Genomic DNA, 8,160 nt, shown 5'->3' with positions numbered 1-8,160 from the left:
TCCCACCATCTGTAAGGCCCAGGACCTCTCCTTCCTCCCACCCAGCTCTCCTGTGCTTAGCTGTTTGAGAGGTGGCAGTGACCTTTATCTGTCACCAGACACTTGGCCCTGCCACAGTGCCTTGGACATAGCAGAGCTCATGAACTCCTGAAAATGTCACCCACCTCTATCACAGAGTAGTGTCAGGGATGTGTCTCCCTGACTGTGCCGGGCCCCGTGGTGGCCAGGGCTTCTTATGGCTGCTGAGAACATCACAGCTCACAGGAGTCTCGGGCAGGGAGGTTTCCAGGGCCACCTACGGGCGGCTTCTTCAGCTAAAGTCGTCAGAAATTGTACTCTGGGAACCCCAAGACTGTCCCCGAGAGTGACAGGAGCTACGTGGATCATTTTGAGAGGATTCTATCCAAGATGGCAAGGAACTTAGAACTAAGTCAACAAAGAACCAGGATTGAAAAAGCTCACATTTGTTACAGAGCACGAAGGGTCAAGTGGAGGTCGGACCAGATTTGCCCGTAAGAGCTGGATGGGGAGAGCTGGGAAACAGATTGGCTGAAGAACAGGAGAACCAGTACCGAGTCCATGTTTAGTGGATGAAGGAAGCAATCAAAGAAGTGAAAGAGAAATGAAGAAGCAGAAGACACAGGAAGCAGTTTTACATCTGCACGAAGGACTTTCTCCTGGTCCCCTACACCGTGAGCCCCTCACCACACAGCTGCCTGGGGTCTCTGCAGGTCCTAGGGTTCTGCACCCAGCCTTGGAAACCAATAGACAGGGGCTGAGCTGGCCAATGACGGCCTGTGTGGGCTGGAAAATGGTGGAGCAGGAGCTGGAAGGAGGAAAGTTAATACAGGGGACAACGCCAGCAGATCCCAGACTTGGAGACTCTGAGACTCTTTTGGCTTGAGAGTCTGCTCAAGGAAGATAAATGATGTGCAGCTGCCTCAGGGGTTCCCTGGGGAAGTGCTTCCTTCTAGGAATGGGGTCAGTACAGCACCTTCCTTAGCAAAGATCTGAAGCTGGCTAGCTGCTCTTTCTCAGGGTTCACAGAACAACTGGCCACTGAAGTTTAGAAAAAGAGGAGACTTTAAAGCTCCTGGTGCTCTGAGTGTACCTGAAATCTAAAAAAATATAAATTTTGCTGGTGAGTGTCCTGTGTAATGGACAATCCACGTGGGTGCTTTCCAAGGGTGCGCAAGGACATCTTGGAAGTTGAAAGATCACGGTTGCTGAGTGTAGGTATTCTGTAAGGAATGGAGGAGAGTACTCACTCAGTCCAGGGAGAGGGTTAGCAGGAGGGGACAAGGCCAGGACAGGAGGGGCTGGCCCTGGGCAGAGACCCAAAGGGTGCTTATCACTGCCTACTTTAGTTATACTGAGGCAGGGCCAGAGTGTCATCCCTTAGGGACCCTCGACTGCTCATGCGTAATTATTTCCCCCTACTTTGAACATTACCAGCTGCTTTATAATTGCAAAATCAGTTTGATATATCATATTTGTATTTTGATTCAGCCCAAAGCAATTTTTAAATTCCTCATGGGATTTTCTCCTTAACCCAGGAGTTACTGAAAAATGTTTTAGCTTTTGAGGACCAACCTGGGCTTAAAATTTAGATTTTGTCTCTAATATTTGCAAAAATAACTTTTCCATCTCTTTTCTGTTCCTTTATCTCAAAAGGAACTTGGCTACTTCTCATTTATTTTCCCTCCTGTGTGAGGAAAGCTAGCTTTTGGGGTACAGCCCATCTTTGAATCACCTTCAGCTGATTCTGAGGGGTGCTGCTGACACTCAAGGCTCCCCACAACCTGGAACAACTCTCTGGAGCGCCTCTGTCTCTTCATGGCAAGTGCCAACACAGTTGAACTGTTTCCTGTTTCCCACACAGGTTTGATTCTGTTTATTTTGTTTTCTGTGAGAGATACTCTCCTCCCCAACCATGCATGGTAAAACATCACCCAGAAACACTTTTAAAAAGCCCCCTACTGGGTGCGCCTTCGTGAGCCAGCGGTACCTGTGGGCTGGGAGGGGAAGCAGGAAGGGTCCTTCCTACGAGGGGCAGTGGGCGAGCTGGGGGACCAGAAGAGCCGAGCCCCACCCCAGCAACCGGCTGATTCATAGGAACACAGACTGAGTTGATAGCAACTGAGGTACAAAAACAACTTAATGCTTATGTTATTTCATTGACTTTGCAGGCCTAAAGCTGGTTGTCTGAGCATCTATTTAGAGGATAACAGTATGTAATATAGCAACTATGGGGGATTTCCTTCTGTCTTGTTTTTGAAATCCAATATTGTTCTCACTGTTTTGTGTTGCTCTATTTGATTGTTTTTGTTTGGTTTGGCTTCTGTTCTGTTCTGCTCTGTTTGATTTTATTACATCTGATGGCATGGGCAGCGATTATGAAGATGACAACAGGCATTATGGTAGCAGTGGCTGATTTCCTATCACCCTGTTTTGAAGTCCTGTATCACTTTCACTGTTTATAACATAAATAACATCAAAGTCAGTTATTTTCTTCTCTCTCAGACTAGGGTTAAAATCTAACTCTCCCCACAAGGGTGCATACAGCAGTGTTTGTCTAACTCTGGACACTCCATGTATCTCTATGGAAATGTGTAATCATGACTTTTTTTTTCTGAAGTATGCCTGTTGATATTTTATACGTTGCCATGATGGGAATATTTGTCTTAAAATTAAAAAAAAATATCTTGGGGCTGGGGATTTAGCTCAGTGGCATAAGTACCTGCCTTGCAAGCAGGTGGTCATGAGTTCGATCCGGGTACTGATGAAAAGAGAAAAAGAAATAAAAATAGAAAAAAAAATATCTCTTTCACGGCAAAGTCTAATGGCCATACTTCCAAAGTGATATGCAGAGTTAATGCAATCCCAATCAGAATATCAACAGCATTCTTCACAGAACTGGAGGAAAAAACACTAAAACTGCTATGGAATTCTCTCCCGGTCAACTCCTTGCCTGTGGATTCCAAGCCTTGACAGTAGTCATCTCTGCCAACTTTAAGTCTGCTCTGGGTTTTGTTTCCTCTCAGCAAAGGTAGCAGAAAGGCCAGCTGACCAACTGACCTGATTGACCTGATCGCGAATGAGGCTGATCCTGTGGGAGAGAATGTAAACCCCAGAGTGTGTGCAGCTCCAGGGAGAAATAAGGAATTGGATCAGCAGGACTAGCTCCAAGAAAAGCCTGTGGCTACGGTAAATGACAAATGCAGTGTGAGGTTCTGTTCCCATGGTGACCCCTTCACAGCAGGCTAGAGTTGAAGGGGAAACCCAGGTCAGTGCCTGCCACATTGCTAGACAGTGTCTAATTTGATGCCCTTTTAGGAAGAGTGTAAGACAGAGCCACAGCACAGCTCCACGTCAGGGTTCCAATATGAGCCTCCCACAGTCCTGGTGAGACACAGCCATGGAGACCACTGTGGAAAGGGTGTGGGTGAGACCCCCTGAGGAGTTTAAATGCAAGCCTGGAAGGACATACACACCAGGTCCCACGCTAAGAAACCTGGAATGGTGAATATGGCTTTCCAAGGCAGTTAGATCTGAAAGTTCTAGCACTTACATCTAGTAGTCGACTCAGACCTCCGAACCACTGCCTGCACCTAGCAGAGAGCAGTGGCCTAACTGCTTTCCTCATCTTTCAACATGAGCAAAAGACATACCTTGAGTGGGAGGTGCCACATCGTGAGGTGCATGGACAGAAGGGTCTCTGGGGCTGTAAACCCAGTGGTTACAAAGCTGCACAGAAAAAAACAGTGATCCGCTGGATTCCAACACTGCAAATCCTGGAAAAACACCACCCCCTTAAAAACAGAGGAATAAAACTGGGTGTGGTGGTGCACACCTGTAATTCCAGCACTTGGGAGGCTGAGGCAGGAGGATCTTTGTAAGTTCAAAACCAGCCTGAGCTACAAAAGTAAGCTCAAGGCCAGCCTGAACTTCACAAAGAGACCCTGTCTCAAAAAGATAAAAACAAAACAAAAGAACAACAACAAAAACCAGAGGAATATTTTTTGGACTCAATTTTTTTCCCCCTTCATTGGTTTTTTTGGGGTCTGAGTTTTTTTCATTTTTTTCTTTTCTCTTTTTAATTCTTCTATTTTCTTCTTCTGTTTCTCATTTCTTATTATCTGTTACTTTTATTTACAGTATTAATTTCCTTTGACTCCTCAGTAGGATTCTGTGTTGACTTTTCTCTCCTTTTCATCTTTTATTGACTTATTTTTCAAATTTTACTTTCTTCATTCTCTGGTTCCCCATACTCCTCTGTCATTACTAGTATAAACTTTATGACTCTGTGCTACTGTATGTGGACTTCTACTGTGTTTCCAGTGGTTTAGTAGGAAGGTACCATATGTCAATATTTGGTTTGCCTTCATGTTTGTACTATAATGAGAGATCCCTTTCCTATGGGTAAGGGTGGTGCATGGCTGATCTTTAGGGTCAATACTCAGTTTATCTTTGCCACTGTTACTGTTTCAGATTTCATGCCCATTGTGAAAGGGGCATAGTTGTTGCTGTTAATTGGTTTTCTCTGTGTGCCACCACCTGGATTGTCTTTGTGTCAGTAACAATACCTGGCTGATTCCAAGTACACTGTAACTCCTCCTAAACAAACAGAGGTGGTGAGATCTCAGGAGGGAAGCCAAGGCCTATTCTTAGCCACACCCACGATGTGTCACTGAAAAGAGACACTAAATAAAGAGGTCTCTATGCTAGCAACAAAGTCGCCCACTGCAAACAAGCCATAAACCTCATCCCAGGGTGAAACAAAACAAAAATAGTAAAACATGAGAAGTCAGGGCAACAGAATGCCTCCAAAGACTCCCCACTGCCCTGACGCTGACCCAGAGGGGTACTGAGGAGGGGGAATCAAAAGCCACACAAACAACTTTTTTTTGGTACTGGGACTTGCAATTATGACCTTGCACTTGCTAGGTAGGTGCTTATGCCACTGAGCTAAATCCCCAGCCCAACCAAGTTATTTGAAAGGATAACAGAGAAGGTTAAAAAAAAAAAAAAAAAGCAGACCATAACTTAAACAGATAATGGACTTAAAATGGCCAGTGAGTTTACAGAAGGCACTAATTAAAAGGTAGCTGAGCTGAGCAAAGTGATACAAAATGTGAATGAGAGTCCATGGAAAGCTATCAGTCATTCAGGAAATTACAAATTCTACTGAGAGTATGAAGCTGTCAACATGACAGAATTTCAGAACTAGAAGATAGGCCTTCCTTCAGAGACCAGTTATTCAGAGATACCCTAAGAACCAACAAGAGTATGAAAAATGGATCCAACAGCTGCAAGCATACACAAAGAAGACTAATCTAAGATTAACAGGAATGCTGGGGGTTTAGCTCAGCGGCACACTGCCAGGCAAATGCGAGGTCATGTGTTGGATCCCAGGTTCAACAAACAAACAAACAAAACAGGAATTAGAAAATCAGAAGACAATAAAAATGGTATGAAAACGTGCTTACAGAAATAATAGAAGAAAACTTTCCAAATATGGGGAAAGAATTTAACATACAGCTATGTGCAGAATATAGAACTCTAGATAACCATGATGGGAAAAGTACTTCTCCATGATACATCATGGTCAAAATTCCAGAAGTCCAATCCAAGAACTAAATTCTAAAAGCTGTTAGAAGAAAAAGGTCAAATAACTTATAAAAGTAAACCCATTCGAGTTCTAGCAGATGTCTTAACACAAATCTTAAAGGCCAGAAGAGCTTTCAGGAAGTGTTTCAAGTCTTTTTTTTTTTTTTTTTTTGTTGGTACCAGGGATCAAACTCACGACTGCCTGCTTGCAAGGCAGGCGCTTATGCCGCTGAGCTAAATCCTGAGCCCCAGTGTTTCAAGTCTTGAAAGAAAACATCTTTTAACCCAGACTGATCGATCCTACAAAACTGTCTTTTAAGATTGATGTAGAGCCTCTTTCCATGAGGAAGAGCATTAAGAAACACACAGTCTCCAAACCAGCACTCCAAAAATTCTCAGGGATGTTCCATAGAGAGACAACACAGCTAACAATGCCAACAGGTTTAATAGAATGAATACACCAGGTAGATTCGACATTTAATTAGAAGAGCAAAAGAAAAGAAAAGAAAAGAAAAAAAGAAGGGACCAGCAACAGAAAAACAGTGCAATGACAGGAATAAATCCACACCTCTCAGTAATAATTCCCAGTGGGAATGGACTCAGTTCCCCAAGCAAAAGATACAGATTGGCAAGACGGAGCAAGAAACTATGGGGACCAGGAAACACAGTTAATGCCACCCCGGCCAGATTTATAGACTAAAAATCAAGGATGGAAAACAATATTCCATACATGAGAACCAGAAAACCAGCAGCAGCTAGTGAACCTATTTACAGACAAAGGGCACTTCAAGTGGAAACTGCTCCAAAGATACTGATTGAAGAAAATAAAGCTGACCACAAGAAGCAAAGAGTGTCACTTCCCATTGGCTAAGGGAGCAACTCAATGGGAAGAGATCATCACTGTAACTCAGTGCACACAGGCACTGAACCCTGGTACACCCCACTTTATAAAACAGGGGTTACTGGTCATAAAAGATCAGATAAACATCAACACAATTATAGCAGGCACCTCGATACTCATGGTCACAAATACAAAGATCAACTGGAAGAAAAAGCAACAAAGAACTATCAGTTGAACCAAAGTTTTAAGCAAACGGGCTTAATAAACAGCTATCCAGGGTTTCATCCAACAACAGAACGCATATTCTTCTCAGCAGCACAGGGAACTTTCTCCTAGTGGCTAAGTGCCTGAGTAAATGCAAAGTAATTGAAATTATCCCACACATTTGATCAGATGATAATGACAGAGCATTCTGGCACAGCAGAGAAGCAAAAGTACAAAATGAATAGGTTAATTTTGGTGAGGATGTGGGAAGGAGCGCACAACCCATGGTGGCTGGGCTGTCTCCTTCCACCAGAATATGGGGTGCAGGGCATATGTAACCTCTGACCTCTGTAGGGCAGACATTGATGATTCGTAAGGAGCGGATTAGAATTTTCTTCAAGCCCACTGGGAAAGGAAAAAGGAAATTGTAATAGGGGAAGGAGGAAGTGACCTCAGGGTAAACGTCCCCCCGTTGGCTTTCCTCCGCCATTATGTCCTGTAGTTTATTGTAGGGCAAAACCTTTTCAAATGATACAATGAAACTAGAAATCATTGGCAAAAGAGATAAATTATAGAAACACACAGAAATTAAACAGTACTCTCTTGAGTAATCAGTGTGTCACAGAAGAAATAGAAGAAACTAGTTTCCATAATCAAACTATGATGTCAGTACAATATATCAGAACTTATGGGATATGATAAAAACAGTCCTGAGAGGGGAATTTAAAGCTGTGAATGCCCACATCAGAAAAACACAATGAAACCTAAAGCAAAGCAAAGTAAAGCAAAGCACCTTATGATACATCTCAAGGTCTTAGAAAAATGAGAACAATCCAAATTCAAAGATAGTCCAAAGAAGGAAATTCATAAAGATTAGGGCAAAGTTAGTGAATGTGAGACTAAAAGTAAAAAGAATCAATGAATTTAAAAGCTCATTCTCTGAAAGAATAAACAAGATGGAAAACCCCTTAGCTAATTCTACAAAGAAGGAAAAAGAAGACTCAAATCAATGCAATTACGCAGGCTAAAGATGAAATCACAGCAGACTGCAAAATCCAGACCATCAGCATCTAGTTCACAGACCTGTGGGCCAAAAATGGGAGACCTCAGGAGAAACAGATTCTTAGATAAACACAAATTAGGCAAAATGAACCAAGAAGGTATAAAAACCCAGAATACCAATGACAGGCAGTGAAATTGAAGCAGTAATAAGAAATTATTAAGAAAAGCCCAGGTCCTGGTGGATTTAGGGCTCAATTGTACATAAACTTCAGGGCAGCTGTAATGCCAATGCTCCTGAACTCTTTAAGGAGACTGAAAGGGAAGGAAGACTCCCAGTCAGTTCTGGAAGCTGGCATTACCCTCATTCCAAAAGCAGACAAGGATCCAACCAAAAAAGAAAACTACAGGCCAATCTCTTTGATGAACAGATGCAGAAATTCCCAACAAGATACCGGCAATCAGAATACAACAAACACCAGCAAGATCACAGGTCATGAGCAGCT

The sequence above is a fragment of the Cavia porcellus genome, unplaced genomic scaffold (genome assembly GCF_034190915.1).
Source record: "Cavia porcellus strain 051 isolate PalLab524CR breed Dunkin Hartley unplaced genomic scaffold, mCavPor4.1 scaffold_6, whole genome shotgun sequence".
NCBI lineage: Eukaryota > Metazoa > Chordata > Mammalia > Rodentia > Caviidae > Cavia > Cavia porcellus.
Note: the sequence above shows the minus strand (reverse complement) of the source record.